The sequence below is a fragment of the Schistocerca serialis genome, chromosome 5 (genome assembly GCF_023864345.2).
Source record: "Schistocerca serialis cubense isolate TAMUIC-IGC-003099 chromosome 5, iqSchSeri2.2, whole genome shotgun sequence".
Taxonomy (NCBI): domain Eukaryota; kingdom Metazoa; phylum Arthropoda; class Insecta; order Orthoptera; family Acrididae; genus Schistocerca; species Schistocerca serialis.
In genome coordinates, this window is record NC_064642.1 from 95866917 (window position 1) to 95884648 (window position 17732).

At 42.3% G+C, this 17732-nt stretch overlaps 1 long non-coding RNA gene across 1 annotated transcript in view; it reads right to left on the reverse strand.

Moving 5' to 3' along the window:
* LOC126482362 (uncharacterized) overlaps positions 1-17732 on the reverse strand; it is an 838717-nt gene that overhangs the window by 652602 nt on the left and 168383 nt on the right. Inside the window, exon 2 of the long non-coding RNA XR_007587636.1 lies at positions 13631-13705. This is a non-coding gene — a long non-coding RNA (uncharacterized LOC126482362). The remainder of the gene's footprint in view (positions 1-13630; positions 13706-17732) is intronic.

The window sequence follows — 17732 nt, forward strand, 5'->3', positions numbered from 1 at the left end:
TAATCACAGCCCACACAGTCATGGAGCCACCACCAGTTGGCAAGTTGAGTCCATAGCGTAGTGAGGTCTGTGGCACACTCGAACCCTACCATCAGCTCTTACCAACTGAAATCGGAACTCATTTGAATAGGCTACGGTTTTCCAGTCGTATAGGGTTCAACAGATATGGTCACGAGGAGAGGAGAGACGCTGCAGCCAATGTCGTGCTGTTGACTAAGGCTATTTCGCCGCGATGTCCTCACGGAATCGTTTGTCGTACGCCCCACATTGATTTCCGCGGTTATTTAACACAGTTTTTCTTGTCTGTTACCACTGACAACTGTACGAAAAAGCCGTCGGCCATTGTGTTTACCGTGATAAATGGTAATGCATGAAATTTGATGTTCTCGGCACACTTTTGATACTGTGGCACTCGGAATACTGCAATCCCTAACGATTTCCGAAATGGAATGACCCATGCGTGTTGCTCCGACTACCATTCAGCGTTCAAAAGCCCGTCGTGAGACCATAATCACATCGGAAACTTTTCACATGAATCATCTAAGTACAAATGACAGATCTACCAATGCACTGCCCTTTTACTCCTTATGTACGCGATATTACCGCCATCTGTGAATTTGCGTAACGCTATTCCATGACTTCTGTCAAGTCAGTGTAGAGTGCAACGAGTACAGGTTGCAGGACAATTGACAATAGTGTCAGAGTAATGACGTCGTTCAGAGCAAAAGTGTCAGGTAACCATAAATCCAAATGGCCTGGCATTAAGCGTAAACAGTGTTACGAGCAAGTGTGTTCATTTAACCTAACGTAAGCGAGGTAATAAGTATGCTACAGCGAGCAGTTACTAGGTGAGTAATTTTCAGATCTAAAGCTACCTACTTACTCCGTAACCCATGTTATGGTGTGTGGTGGAGGGTACATTGCTACCCGCCGTCTATTTTTCACTTTCTTGCTTCTTTTATGAATGTAAGAGCGAAGATCAGTTTTTCAAATGGCTGTGTGTCTTGCGATCTCCGTAATTTTAGATTCTTTATTTTTCTCGTGATGAATTTTGGAGGTATCATTATTTTGGTTGGCTCATTTAAGGAACATACGCTCTCAGAATTTGAAAAATAAATCACAGAAGAGAGCGAGATGGGTTTCGTACGATCGTTGTTTCGGAATCCATGTTGAGTTTTACAGAGCAGGGTTTCGTTCTCCAGTGAGATCACTATTTGCGTGCATCAAAGGTGTTCTAAAGCGATATGGGCCTACAGTTTTGAGTGTCAGTTTTGTTCGTCGAGCCTGCTTGAAGACGGGAATGAACTGCGGTTTTTTCCAGTCACTGGGAGCACTTCACTCCTCTGGTAAATTACGGTAGACTACTGCTACAATTTCTATCGCACACTCTATACAGAATGATATAGTTACCCTATCAGTCACTGTAGCCTTTCTTCTATTGAACGATTGCAATTGATATTCTATCCTGTGGTCACTCATATAGATGCCTGCCATGATTCAAAGGGAGGAACCACGTGTATTTTTCCTCGGTGAAACAGTTTTGGAAAAAGGAGTTTGGTGTTACGGCTTTTCTTTGTCAGTCTCCGTTTCGATGTCTTTATAGTCACAGAGTGTCTAGACAGATAGCTTTCACCTTCTTAGGATTTTCTTTCAGTTCGACAGATATGGTGTTATTTCCAAATCCCTTGAGCGCTTGATCTCCTTACGCTTATTTAGGATTTAATTTTTGTTTGTCCACCGCGGTTTTGACAACAGGTAATTGTGCGTTAAAGCTCTCCTTGCTTTTGAAGCAGATTTTTTAACACGGAGTCTACAGCGAATTTTTGACAATATTGCTGAGCATATACTTTTCTAGATTTATTGTACAGTACCTTTATGTTCATCTATTTATACAATTCCAGTCTAGAGAATATGTTTGATCTTGACTGCTCACACAGTCTGATATCTGTTTTTCCTCACACTTACTAAGCAGTAATATTTTCCGCCATTGTTTTACATTAGCTCATCAATGATGCTGTAACGGCATTATGATCACAGTTTTCCTGCCTCACATTAACTGAGACGGAATGTTCGAGCCAGTTTGTAACAAGGATATATAATATGTTACATTAACGAATGGTTTCTCTGAAAACTGCTCAAAGTAATTTTTGGATAAGGCATTCATAATAATGTCACGCGATTCTCTCCCTGTCTACAGCTGGTAAGCTGAAAGCTTCCTCTAATACAATAAAATAACCAGGAGCAAGTATTCACAGGAATGTTACATCACAGCTGCTAAGACAGCAGGTCTGTAAAAAAGCACTGGATATTCCTTTACAGATGACGGTGTTGGTTTGTGGGACGATCTTCGAGGTCATCACGCCCTAAAGTTCTCAATCTCTCCAGTCCAATCTCGCCAATTCCCGAATGATGGGCCGGCCACTGTGGCCGAGCGGTTCTAGGCACTTCAGCCCGGAACTTCGCTGCTGCCACGGTTGCAGGTTCAAATCCTACCTCGGGCATGGATGTGTGCGATGTCCTCAGGTTAGTTGGGTTTAAGTAGTTCTAAGTTCTAGGGGCGGAGGAGCGGATAGAGGTTCAGGGCACTCTCTTGTCCTAGGGGTGGGAAATTGCCCCTAAAGGCGGAAGAATCAGCAATGAGGATGAAGAAGGCAATGGAAACCACTGCATTAGAGACACGTAACGTGTATCCACAGGACATGTGGCCTGTAATTGAAGAAGTGTCATGATGATCTCTCCATTGGCAAAAGATTCCGGAATAGTCCCCCATTCGCATCTCCGGGAGGGGACTGCCAAGGGGGAGGTTACCATGAGAAGAAGATTGAATAATCAACGAAAGGATAACGTTCTACGAGTCGGGGCGTGGAATGTCAGAAGTTTGAACGTGGTAGGGAAACTAGAAAATCTGAAAAGGGAAATGCAAAGGCTCAATCTAGATATAGTAGGGGTCAGTGCAGTGAAGTGGAAGGAAGGCAAGGATTTCTGGTCAGATGAGTATCGGGTAATATCAACAGCAGCAGATAATGGTATAACAGGTGTATGATTCGTTATGAGTAGGAAGGTAGGGCAGAGGGTGTGTTACTGTGAACAGTTCAGTGACCGGGTTGTTCTAATCAGAATCGACAGCAGACCAACACCGACAACGATAGTTCAGGTATACATGCCGACGTCGCAAGCTGAAGATGAACAGATAGAGAAAGTGTATGAGGATATTGAAAGGGTAATGCAGTATGTAAAGGGGGACGAAAATCTAATAGTCATAGGCGACTGGAATGCAGTTTTAGGGGAAGGAGTAGAAGAAAAGGTTACAGGAGAATATGGGCTTGGGACAAGGAATGAAAGAGGAGAAAGACTAATTGAGTTCTGTAACACGTTTCAGCTAGTAGTAGCCAATACCCTGTTCAAGAATCACAAGAGGACGAGGTATACTTGGAAAAGGCCGGGAGATACGGGAAGATTTCAATTAGATTACATCATGGTCAGACAGAGATTCCGAAATCAGATACTGGATTGTAAGGCGTACCCAGGAGCAGATATAGACTCAGATCACAGTATAGTAACGATGAAGAGTAGGCTGAAGTTCAAGACATTAGTCAGGAAGAATCAATACGCAAAGAAGTGGGATACGGAAGTACTAAGGAATGACGAGATACGTTTGAAGTTCTCTAACGCTATAGATACAGCAATAAGGAAAGGCGCAGTAGGCAGTACAGTTGAAGAGGAATGGACATCTCTAAAAAGGGCCATCACAGAAGTTGGGAAGGAAAACATAGGTACAAAGAAGGTAGCTGCGAAGAAACCATGGGTAACAGAAGAAATTCTTCAGTTGATTGATGAAAGGAGGAAGTACAAACATGTTCCGGGAAAATCAGGAATACAGAAATACAAGTCGCTGAGGAATGAAATAAATAGGAAGTGCATGGAAGCGAAGACGAAATGGCTCCAGGAAAAAAGTGAAGACATGGAAAAAGATATGATTGTCGGAAGGACAGACTCAGCATGCAGGAAAGTCTAAGCAACCTTTGGTGACATTAAAAGCAACGGTGGTAACATTAAGAGTGCAACGGGAATTCCACTGTTAAATGCAGAGGAGAGAGCAGGTAGGTGGAAAGAATACATTGAATGCCTCTATGAGGGTGAAGATTTGTCTGATGTGATAGAAGAAGAAACAAGAGTCGATTTAGAAGAGATAGGGGATCCAGTATTAGAATCGGAATTTAAAAGAGCTTTGGAGGACTTACGGTCAATTAAGGTAGAAGGGATAGATAACATTCCATCAGCATTTCTAAAATCATTGGGGGAAGTGGCAACAAAACGACTATTCACGTTGGTGTGCTGAATATATGAGTCTGGCGATATACCATCTGACTTTTGGAAAAGCATCATCCACACAATTCCGAAGACGGCAAGAGCTGACAAGTGCGAGAATTATCGCACAATCAGCTTAACAGCTCATGCATCGAAGCTGCTTACAAGAATAATATACAAAAGAATTGAAAAGAAAATTGAGAATGCGCTACGTGACGATCAGCTTGGCTTTAGGAAAAGTAAAGGGACGAGAGAGGCAATTCTGACGTTACCGCTAATAATGGAGGCAAGGCTAAAGAATAATCAAGACACGTTCGTAGGATTTGTCGACCTGGAAAAAGCGTTCGACAATATAAAATGGTGCAAGCTTTTCGAGATTCTGAAAAAAGTAGGGGTAAACTATAGGGAGAGACGGGTCATATACAATATGTACAACAACCAAGAGGGAATAATAAGAGTGGACGATCAAGAACGAAGTGCTCGTATTAAGAAGGGTGTAAGACAAGGCTGTAGCCTTTCGCCCCTACTCTTCAATCTGTACATCGAGGAAGCAATGATGGAAATAAAAGAAAGGTTCAGGAGTGGAATTAAAATACAAGGTGAAAGGATATCAATGATACGATTCGCTGATGACATTGCTATCCTGAGTGAAAGTGAAGAAGAATTAAATGATCTGCTGAACGGAATGAACAGTCTAATGAGTACACAGTATGATTTGAGAGTAAATCGGAGAAAGACGAAGGTAATGAGAAGTAGTAGAAATGAGAACAGCGAGAAACTTAACATCAGGATTGATGGTAACGAAGTCAATGAAGTTAAGGAATTCTGCTATCTAGGCTGTAAAATAGCCAATGACGGACGGAGCAAGGAGGACATCAAAAGCAGACTCGCTATGGCAAAAAAGGCATTTCTGGCCAAGAGAAGTCTACTAATATCGAATACCGGCCTTAATTTGAGGAAGAAATTTCTGAGGATGTACGTCTGGAGTACAGCATTGTATGGTAGTGAAACGTGGACTGTGGGAAAACCGGAACAGAAGAGAATCGAAGCATTTCAGATGTGGTGCTATAGACGAATGTTGAAAATTAGGTAGACTGATAAGGTAAGGAATGAGGAGGTTCGACGCACAATCGGAGAGGAAAGAAATATATGGAAAACACTGATAAGGAGAAGGGACAGGATGATAGGACATCTGCTAAGACATGAGGGAATGACTTCCATGGTACTAGATGGAGCTGTAGAGGGCAAAAACTGTAGAGGAAGACAGAGATTGGAATACGTCAAGCAAATAATTGAGGACGTAGGTTGCAAGTGCTACTCTGAGATGAAGAGGTTAGCACAGGAGAGGAATTCGTAGCGGGTCGCATCAAACCAGTCAGTAGACTGATGACAAAAAAAAAAAGTTCTAGGGGACTGATGACCTCAGATGTTAAATCCCATAGTGCTCAGAGCTATTTGAAACATTTTGAACCCGAATGATGATGAGATGATGACAACACAAACGCGCAGTCCCCGGGAGGAAAAAATCCCCTACCCGGTCGGGAATCGAACCCGGAACCTCGTGATCCAGAAGTTGTAACGCTAGCCACTAGACCACGACCTGCGGACTCCTGTATAGAAGAGGTAAAAGAATAGACCCGCAAAATTCCAGACCAACATCCCTAAAATAAATGTTCTGCACTGTTGTAGGGCATATTCTCAGTTCCAATATAATAAATTTCCTTGAGACAGAAAACCTTCTGTCCACGAATAAGCACGATTTTAGAAAGAATCGCTCGTGTAAATCTCAGATTACGCTACTCTCATGATTTCCTATGAACTACAGATGTAGGGTAACAGGCAGTTTCCATATCCCTAGATTTCCAGAAAGCATTTAACACGGCGTCCCACTGCAGAAAGTTAATGAAGGTGCAAGCATACCCAACAGGTTACAGATATGTGAGAGGTTCCAAGAGTTCTTAAGTAACAGAACCCAGTACGTTGTCGTCGACGGCCAGTGTTCACCAGAGACAAGTGTGTCGTCGGCGGGTGCCCCAGAGAAGTGTAGTATGACCGCTATTATTGTCTGTATACAGAAATGATCTGACGTACAGGTTGAGTAGCAATCTGGGGCAGTTTGCTGATGATGCTGTGATGTACGGAAAGGTGTCTTTCTTGAGTGATTATAGGAAGATACAAGATGACTTACAAGGGGAGGCCGCCAATTGTGAAATTCAGATTCGATTCATACTGCGCATGATAAAAGCTCATGGCCAGAGGTGTAATGTGGCAAAGCACCAAGATGCACTTCTCAGCCGTTGTCGAGAAAATCGACAGTTAAAATAAACCGTTGCGGTGAAATGCTCTCTACGGTTAATAATTTCATACAGCGTTGTGGCGCAGCGGTAAGCGCTCGGGTTTGTAATCGGAAGGTCGCCGGATCGAATCTCGCGCCATGCAAAATTTTTTTTATTATCAGTTTTTTGTAATTCAAATATATATATATATATATATATATATATATATATATATATATATAAACTATTAATGAATTGCATATGCATTTTGGTGAAGGCGGATCGCTCTCCAATTGTACCGCCTCCATTTTTCCGTTTGTTTAACAGGGTCTACCAAAGCTCTCACGTCCGCACTGATTTTCGACGATGTTATAAGTTGCGCTAGGGACCGTATCTACCTTCTTTCGAAGTTAGCAGGCAACTACGCTTTTATGCGGCGGCTCGTTTCGGCCCATTCAACATCTGTCCTTCAAGTGTAACGAGCGAGTAACGGAGCTTATATTTCATATCTGCCACAGCAAATTTGTGTTCGTGGGGTTTCTATTCTAATTCGAACGTTTGACTTACGCTATACGTATTCGTTTCGGAATATCGTTTCTACGTCTTCCGTTAACTATACGTGGTTAACATTATGAAGACAACTAATAACATTTGTGAAATACGACTTTGTTTGCGGAAAACATAATGATGTTCGAAGTCGCCAGTTTTTCCACGACAAACGACCTTCAACAACTTATTATATGCATAATTGTTGCAAGTGATTGCCGGGAATTATATATATATATATGTGTGTGTGTGTGTGTGTGTGTGTAGACACATTTGAATAACAAAAAACAAATACTAAAAAAAAAAATTGCATGGCGCGAGATTCAATCCGGCGACCTTCGGATTACGAACCCGAGCGCTTACCGCTGCGCCACGACGCTGTCGATAATTGTTAATCGTTGAGAGTATTTCACCGCAACGGTTTATTTTAACTGTCGATTTTCTCGACAACGGCTGAGAAGTGCATCTTGGTGCTTTGCCACATTACACCTCTGGCCATGAGCTTTTATCGTGCGCAGTATGAATTGAATCTGAATTTCACAATTGGCGGCCTCCCCTTGTTAGACAAAATTTATATTCCGTGTGATGAACGGAAGCTAGTTTTAAATGTACAAAAATGTAACTTTATGCAGATGAGAAGGAAAAACCAACCCATAATGTTCGAATGCAGCATTAGCGGTGTGCTGCCTGACAGTGTCACGTCCACTAAGTTTCTAGGCGTAACATTGTAAAGCTATACGAAATGGGGGTGGCCGAGCGGTTCTAGGCGCTACAGTCTGGAACCGCGTGACTGATACGGTCGCAGGTTCGAATCCTGCCTAGGGCATGGATGTGTGTGATGACCTTAGGATAGTTAGGTTTATGTAGTTCTAAGCTCTAGGGGACTGATGACCTCAGAAGTTAAGTCCGATAGTGCTCAGAGCCATTTGAACCATTTTTGATACGAAATGAAACAATCCTTTAAAGATGAAATGATCGACTTCCGTTTTGTGGGAGAATATTGGGAAAGTGTGGTTCATCTGTAAACAAGAGCACATATAGGATACTAGTGCGACGCACTCTTGAATACTGCTTGATTGGTTGGGACTCGCAACGAATCAGATTGAAGAAAGACATCGAAGGAATTGAGAGACGAGCTGTTAAATTTGTTACAGTTAGGTTCGATTAACAAGCCAGTATTAACTGAGATGCTTCGGGAAGACAAATGGAATCCCTGAACGGAAGGTGACGGTCTTTCTGAGCAACACCACTGACAAAATTTAGAGAACCGCCATTTGAAGTTGACTATAGTATATTCTGCTACCGAAAAGTAAAGGTAAGAGAAATTAGGTCTCTTACGGAGGCATATAGGCAATGGCCTTTTCCCTCGCTCTGTTTGAGAGTGGAACAGGATTGGATTGGATTGGATTGTTTGTGGGAAGAGGCCAAACAGCGAGGTCATCGGTCTCATCGGATTAGGGAAGGACGGGGAAGGAAGTCGGCCGTGCCCTTTAAAAGGAACAATACCAGCATTTGCCTGGAGCGATTTAGGGAAATCACGGAAAACCTAACTGAGGATGGCCGGACGCGGGATTGAACCGTCGTCCTCCCGAATGCGCGTCCAGCGTGCTAACCACTGCGCCACCGCTCTCGGTATGGAACAGGAAAGGAAACGTTTGGTATTGGTACAGGGTACCCTCGGCCATGCGCCGTACGGTGGCGAGCGAAGTATATTTGTACATTTCGACGTAGGAAATTAAGTACTTACAGTGTTTGACACACTTTTAAAGCTTATGGGAGTATAATTGTGTAAGTTTAAAAATAAATTTCGATAATCTTCACTAGTCTCAAAGTACGCAGGAGAACTGTGAAAATGGAAAGGTAAGAGCTTGGGTAGTTCAGTCGTTAGAACAGTTGCCAACTAAAGGCATATGTGTCAGGTTTGTGATTCTGTCAGGTGTACAGAAAGTTTTAAATCTAACGCTTAATTTTACTTTGCGAAGTGTTTAAAATTTATTAAGTCGTTTCTGACAACCTCGTATCCAAGTCCTATATCCTTGTGTAAGTCATGCGAATAAAATTTCTTGATGGCCTGAGTGGAGTGTGAGAAATGTGGGAGGGTTTGCCGACACAACCATGCGAGGAGCGTTCAATAAGTAATGCAACACTTTTATTTTTACAGGAGGATGGTTTTATTCGGGGTTACAATATACCACTTTACTGCCACTCTTTTGAATACAAAATCCTGTTTTTCAACATAATGTCCGTTCAATGAGGCGAGCTTACTCCAATTATTCGGAGGGTCTATATGCGAGTATGGTGCCACTCTACTGGTCGAACGTCGAATCCAGTGTCTTGCTGCATTAATAACTTCCCCGTCATCCACGTACTGCCTGCCGTGGAGTGCATCCTTCATTGGGCCAAAAAGGTGGAAGTCGCTATGTAGGGTGGATGAGGAAGAACAATCCAGTGTAGGTTTGTGAGTTCCTCTCGGGTGCCCAAACTTGAGTGAGACCTTGCTTCGTCAAGGAAAAGGAGTAATTCATTTGCACTGTTGTGGCGGCGAAACCCTAAAGTCATGCCCTCACTTTATTGATGGCAGCACAATACACTGTACCGTTTATCATTGCAACACGAGGGAGGACATCATACAGAATAACCGATTCAGAGTCCCAGAAGACAGTTGCTATGACTTTACCAGCTGAGGGTACGGCTTTGAACTTTTCTTTTGGAGGATAGATCGTGCGACGCCGCTCCATTAATTGTGTTTTCGTTTCCGATTCGAAGAGATAAACAAATATTTCATCGTCTGAGATGATGTTCCACAAAAACTAGTTACGATAAGCCTCGTAACGCGCAATCCATTCCGCACAGATGACACTTCGTTGCTCTTTATGGTCGAAAGGGACGAGAAACCCGTATCTGGGCACCGAACTGTTGGTCGAGAGTGTCAGCACTACCAAGAGATTCGCCCAGTTGAGCAGAGAGGTGTTTGTCTGTGATCTGTCGATCACCTAGAATGAGAGTATCCGCAGGTTCCAGCATTGCAGCACTATTAAATTATGATGCTTACAGCGCCATCTATTGCTACATTTTGTAACTATTTATTTTACTTCTGCCATACGTTTTCTCCCTTCTCCGATAATCTTCAGTTGCAATTTGACGTCATTCTGACCAGTGATTATTTCTACAGCGGTTTGAATGTTTCACTTTAATTACAATCACCCTGTATACCTAGCCCTGCTTTAGTCAGACCTGAGACTCAAATATACGGAAGAATTCTGAGGCTATGTAATTCACGTGCGGGAGTGGTTGCTCATAAAAAGGTGGTTCGTGGAACTCCTGCGTACATCACCGACCGTTTGTATTTATATTTTCTTCGCATCTTTTTCTCCATGTTTCAGTTTTTAACAGTCCCCATTTTATGGCCTGCTTTTATTATTCTCATATCTCCTAATTCTGTTTTTCAACTTTTCTGTAGGCTGCAGAGCGGCGTACTGTGCTGCTGCCAGCCCCCCCCCCCTCCCCCCCACCTCTGGTGAGGAATCGAAATTCAATAAAGAAAAGAAAAAGCTCCTGTGTACTGGACTGACGGAATGAATAGAAAAGCTTCAAATGAGAGCTGCACAATTAGTCACGGTTTTGTTCAGTCAGTTTGACTGTGGTACTGAGAACCTCAAATGCTTGAAATGACTCTGATCACTATGGGACTTCACTGCTGAGGTCATCAGTCCCCTAGAACTTAGAACTACTTAAACCTAACTAACCTAAGGACATGACACACATCCATGCCCGAGGTAGGATTCGAACCTGCGGCCGTAGTGGTCGCGCGGTTCCAGACTGTAGCGCCTACAACCGCTCGGCCAAACCGGTCGGCCTGAGAATCTCAATAAACTGTATTGGGAGACAGACAATACTGATTTTACTCAAAAACCGAGCATATGGCCTGTATTCAAAAGGTTGAAATTCATGCTTACTTTAACGTTATGTAGAATTGTCCTCTTTTCTCGCTGCATTTTGAATTCAAACTTGGTATGGAAATCATTACGTCTTCGTTCACTTTTTTGATCTCATACGCTACTTGTAAAACTCTTCCAGGTCGTAGGCATAGCGCCACCAGATATTCGTCGTGAAGTGATTGCAAATGTGGAGAAAACTAGTAAAGCCTATCAGCGAAACTATCCATTATATGAGCACGTTCCACCAGCCCAAAGTCTGAAGTTCAGAAGAAGTTATATGAAGATCACTTCAGTGTTGCAAACAACAGCGATCTGAGAATAACTCGACGTGGTCACCCCTTGGGGAACCCTCCCATCTGGATATGAACAGACTTGGATCGTGTAGAGGTGACACCATAGCCCTCGTTCGGGTTTTGGAAGATCCAGAAATGGTACTTCCCTTTGAATATCACTAGCACTGAATGCGGAGAAGAACACGCCACAGAACATCTACTGCTCTGTAAACTATGCCCTGCATATTGCACAGAAGAAGATTTTCTTCTCGCGAGCCCGAGAGCAATTAAAGTTGCAATACTTTGGGCACAGTAGGGTAGCTCAATAGTTCTCTCAATCTTTGGTTTTTAATGGTAGTTACCATATATAATTTTGGGTTCTGACTCGAATAAATAGTAATGAGTGGTCGCCAGAACAAGTAGTATTCGGTATTAGGTTCTAATTTAATGATCAGTGGATGTAAGTTATTTACAAACAGCTTCTTTCACACATAAGATCGTGCTTCAGAATCTTGTAATCTTATTTTGAATTTACCTTGTTCTGTGATGTCCGGTGGAGACGTTATAATGTTTTAGCTGATAATTGTATTTATCCATGACGAGTAACCTTAAGTTGCATTTTCAGACATACTGCATTTTTCATACTGTTGGTTTTCACAAATTTATCTTCCACCTCTTCCTTTCTTCACGAATTATATCACGAGTCCTGTTCTCTGCACGTTTCCCACAAATGTATTCCATTCACTCATAGATTAAGAAGCAAAAATTTTACCGGAAAGAAGACGGATTGTGAATCGTGTAGGAACTTATAGAGCTCTAGTGTGAAAGGCGGTTCACAACACAAAAAGTCGCAAACCAAATCGAGGTTAACATCGCAATATTCACATTATCTATACAGTTCAAATGGAGGCTCGATACTCAGTTACGAGTGTATCTTTATATCCGTGATAAATCGAAACGGTTATCACAAAACTTTAAGTATTTATAGGGAAGAAAGCAAATCTAATTTTTTTTTAAATCTCTGCAGCTGAAGACCACTATACTCAGGATGAATAAAAAACATATTTGTGATAAAGAAAAAGATAAGTGAACGAATTATCGGTACTAGAATTCCAGACGAAGCAGAACGTCCATTTTGTTTCTCATCCGCAGCAGAGTTTACAAACACGATTTCTCCCAATATAAACGAGTACATTACAACATATAAAAAATTGAAATCGCGCCATCAGACGTAATTGATAGCGGAGGGGAGACAGTACACTTAGGCACACAACGAAACATCACCCACTTGACCTCATATTTTAAGGAGAATAAAGCACACTTTGAGGATATCAGCCCCACTGCAGCCACCTAATACTGAAGAGCGAAGAACTATACTGTAAGTGGTTTGTGAACTGTTTTGACACTGGTAACATGCTTTGTTCACAGTATCCAAGTGCACGGTTCCTGACCTGTAGCTGGTATCAGAGATCACTTCTGTTTTGAACATTTTTATGTTGCGAGTCACAAATACATTGTAAATGAAACAAACGGATTAGTGTTTTATAAAAGAAGTTTCATAGCTCTATTTAATAACTAACATCGCGCATGCGCACTAATATCTTTGGATTTTGAAGCTGTCACTGTTAAAGTGAAGTACAATTGCAAGAGATGCCCTTTTCTTCAACACGATAGGTAGGATTTAATTGTGAATCGAAAATCGTTATCTTCATTCCATAAGAGATCTCGGGTGCATCATTTTGATCCTAAGGCGTGTATACAGCCGCAGAATATCAATAAGACAATATTATTAAAATAATGGTTAATGTATATGTCCGTGGGGCTGACATATAACGTTCTCATACTACCTGCTGTTTTTCTCGTAGAATAACATGTATTTTTCGAACAACATTTCAAAACATATTGAGCAGACTTGCTCACCTCCTCCCTCCTCTTCCCTCGCCTTCAACATAACACGACTCTGATGTACAGATGCAGATTTGATGTATAATTCGAAACTACATCGAAATATAGGTGTATTATTATCTTAAGAAATGGCTGAGAACTGTTGGCTTTGCGTTTCCTGAAATGACGTACAGGGAATGCAGCTCATAAGCATAACTTCAAAGACATCTTATACCGTACCAGAGTGTCTGAAGTGACGAACGCAAAAGCACTTGAGAACATACAGAACGGCATCAGCAGTATCCACTGGGACATAAGCGCGAGATTCTAGGAAACAATGAAACACAGAGTAAAACCACAAATAGACAGACAGAATTAGAAACGGACGTAAGTGCACAGGAATTACCTTCGTGCTCAGGAATTTGTGTGCGTCGGACTCGCGGAATGGCTGCGCAAGCAGAGCAGGGGCGGTGCTTGGAACCTGCAACATCAAAAGTGGTTGATGTAACGCAGCCACTGAGCCACATAGTGATGGGTGGATTTGTACAGCGAGCAGTGGGGAGGAGTGGCGAGTTCAGAAAGTAGGGGCTGGTAAAATTCCACCAAACAGCGACTGGTATTCGAGATATTACAGATACGTGCAGTGAGTGGAGAAACACAATAGTGCGGCTCAGAGAATGTCTACACGTCTACTGTGCAAGGTCAAATGGGAGCGGGTGAAAACCGACTCCATTTACCAATCTACATCTCAAGGAACCGCTACAGGCCGCCTTCCCAAGGTTATTACTGTCCTCCCTCAGCAGTGACGATGCAGTCAGCACAGGATCCAAGGAGTGTTTCTGTTTCGCATAATGAGGTGACACTTCATGAAATACCGAATAACACTGCATTTTTTCAGATCCCAACAGCAACGAGCAAATACGAATAGATGTCATGAGAGACTGGTAGAATTTAAAACATGTGTATACTACATATATAGAATGCAAACCCCAGCTCATTAGAATGCATGAACGTCCTTTACCACATCCTAAACGAACTCCTTAGTTTTGCTAGCATTTTCAAAAAAGGCCACTGCAACTGTTCCAATGAATTTGGAGCTCTTTCCTATAAATAAATGAAAAACACAGCTAAGTCATGCAACGGCATTCGTTGAAAAGTAACAGTTTTCACACAATTTCGAAGTTTGTGGCATATAGCTCGGAATTGCTAAATGGATTTCGATGGAGTTTACACCTCTGCACATAATAGCTGCAACGAAAGTCTTTCTTTATAAAACAATGTGGTGATTCGATGGCACGGTGTGAGTACGGCGAATGCCCGGTGAATATCATCTGCCAGCGTGTGTAGGACCAACAGTAGAATTCGGAGGCGGTGGTGTTATGGTGCGGTCATGCTTTTCATGGAGAGACTTTGCACCCGTTGTTTTTTTGCGTGGCATTAACGCAGCACAGGCCTACATTGGTTTTTTAAGCACCTACTTGCTCCCTACTGTTGAAGAGCAATTCAGGGACGTCGATTTCGTCTTTCAACACGATCGAGCACCTCTTCATAATGCACGGAGTATGTCGGAGTGGTTACACGACAATAACATCCCTGTATTGGACTAGCCTGCACAGAATCCTGACCTGAACCCTACAGAATACCTTTGGGATATTTTGGAATGCCGACTTCGTGCCAGGCCTCACCCATCGACACTCACTCAGTGCAGCACTCAGTGAAGAATGGGCTGCCATTCCCCAAGAAACCTTCCAGCACCTGACGGAGCCTATGCCTGCGAGAGTGGAAGCTGTCATCAAGGGTAAGGGTGGGCCAACACCATAATAGATTCCAGCATTACTGATGGAGGGCGCCAATAACTTGTAAGTCATTTTCAGCCAGATATCCGTATACTTTTGATCACATTGTGTAGGTAAAACAGAGCACGTTACTCATATGGACATTAGACACGTTGACAGAATCTATCAAAGTAATGATAGGCAACTGCACATGTTTCTTCAGGCGATATTCCATTGTTATAACCTGTCGCTAAGATAAACATTAAACAGCAAAGATAAAAACCACAGACCACACAGCAACGATTTATTGATTGTCCGATACAGCTGTTCCATGAATTCGATTGTTAATAATGCTTAATTAATAGCAAACTATAAAATCACTATACATGACAATATGTTTACAGGTCTAAGACTGTTTGTCCGAAACTAAGGGGTTCATAGCTTCGTCATTGTCCAATCTATATCCAGTTCTGTATTTTTCTACATCTACATATATACTCCGATAGCCACCAAGCGGTGTGCGGCGGAGGGCACAATTCGCACCAAAGTCATATTTCCCCCCCTCTGTTCCACTCGCGGATTGCGCGAGGGAAAAACGACTGTCTGAACGCCTCACTCAGTACGAGCTCTTATTTCCCTTATCTTTGAATGATGATCATTACGCTATTTGAAAGTTGGAGGTAATAATATATACTCTACATCCTCGGTGAAGATTGGATTTCGGAATTCAGCGAGCCGCCCCTTCTGTTTAGCGCATCGTCTATCTGCAAGTGTGTCCCACTTCAAACTTTCTATGAGATTTGTAACGCTCTCGCGATGGCTAAATGTACCAGTAACGAATCTTGCCGCTCTTCTTTGGACCTTCTCAGTCTCTTGAATCAGACCCAACAGGTAAGGGTCCCATACAGACGAACAATACTCCAAGAGCGGACGGACAAACATATTGTAAGCTATTTCCTTTGTTGAAGGACTGCATCGCTTCAGGATTCTACCAATAAACCGCAATCTAGAGTTCGCCTTACCCGTTAATTGTGTAATCTGATCATTCCATTTGAGATCATTTCGAATGATCACACCCAGATACTTGACTGATGTACCCACTTTCAAAGACTGATCATTTATTTTGTACTCATGCATTAATGGTGATTTTCGCCTTGTTATACGCAGAAGGTTACACTTACTAATATTGAGAGATAACTGCCAGTCATTACACCAACCATTTATTTTCTGCAAATCCTCATTTATTTTTTCACAACTTTCGTGTGATACTACTTTACTGTAGACTACAGCATAATCGGCAAACAGTCTAAAGTCGCTGTCAATACCATCAACCAGATCGTTTATGTAAAACGTAAAAAGCAGAGGACCTATTACGCTGCCCTGGGGCACACCTGAAGTTACTCTTGTTTCTGTTGAAGTTACCCCGTTCAGGACGACATACTGCTCCCTGTCTGTTAGAAAACTTTCTATCCAACCGCATATGTCATTGGACAGACCGTAAGCGCGTACTTTTTGTAGCAAGCGACAGTGCAGAAATGAGTCAAAGAAAGCCTTTCGAAAGTCGAGAAATGTGGCATCAACCTGGGAGCCGGTATCTAGAGCCTGTTGTATATCATGCACAAAGAGGACCAGCTGTGTCTCGCGTGACCACTGTTTCCTAAAACCGTGCGTGTTTCTGCAGATGATCTTCTCAGAGTCTAAAAAGGTTATTATGTCTGAACACAAAATATGCTCCATGATTCTACAACAAATCGATGTTAGTGAAATTGGCCGGTAATTATGTGCATCCGATTTTCTACCCTTTTCATAAATTGCTATGACCTGGGCCTTCTTCCATTCCCGTGGAATTCTCCGCCGTTCCAATGAGCTCTGATAGATGACCGATAAGAATGGTGCTATATTTGTAGCGCAGTTAACATAAAATCTTACGGGGATACCGTCTAGGCCAGATGCCTCTCTGGCGTCTAAGGATCTTAACTGTTTTACAACCCCAGATACACTGAACACTATGTCAGCCATCCTTTCGTTGTTCGATAATTGAAAGGGGGAATGGTGCTGCAGTCCTCTATCGTAAACGAGTTTCATTACGTACTGTGTGCCTAGATATAATTACGTCCCATATACGAACTGTGGCCAACCATTACAAGAGCCAGCCGCTGTGGCCGAGCGGTTCTAGGCGCTTCAGTCCGGAGCCCCGCTGCTGCTACGGTCGCAGGTTCGAATCCTGCCTCGGGCATGGATGTGTGTGATGTCACTAGGTTAGTTAAGTTTAAGTAGGTTTAAGCCTAGGGGACTGATGACGTCAGATGGTAAGTCCCATAGCGCTTAGAGCCATTTTGAACCATTACAAGATCCAAAACCTTACAGAGGATGTCTAACGTTCAGTTACACATTTCATTTTGTCTGGAAGGTTACAGAGAATGAAAATGAGAAACCATGCATTTTTAAAATTTATCTTAAAATTTTGCTTTTGTGCTCACTTCTTTCATTATGCACTGTACGTGCGTGAATAATAGTTTGTAAACGCGACCTCGAATTCTAAGTACCGTAGAATGAAATATCTTTTAGCTTATAACATGATTTTCGCAATTTTCAGTTAAATTTCAACTGAAGACAAAATAGTTCATACAAAATCTTTTTTGTTTGTAAATTTCTTATATATTAGACACTAGATGGACAAAACAGATTTACTTATGTGGATATCTGAGATTGAATCCGATATCTGATTAAAAG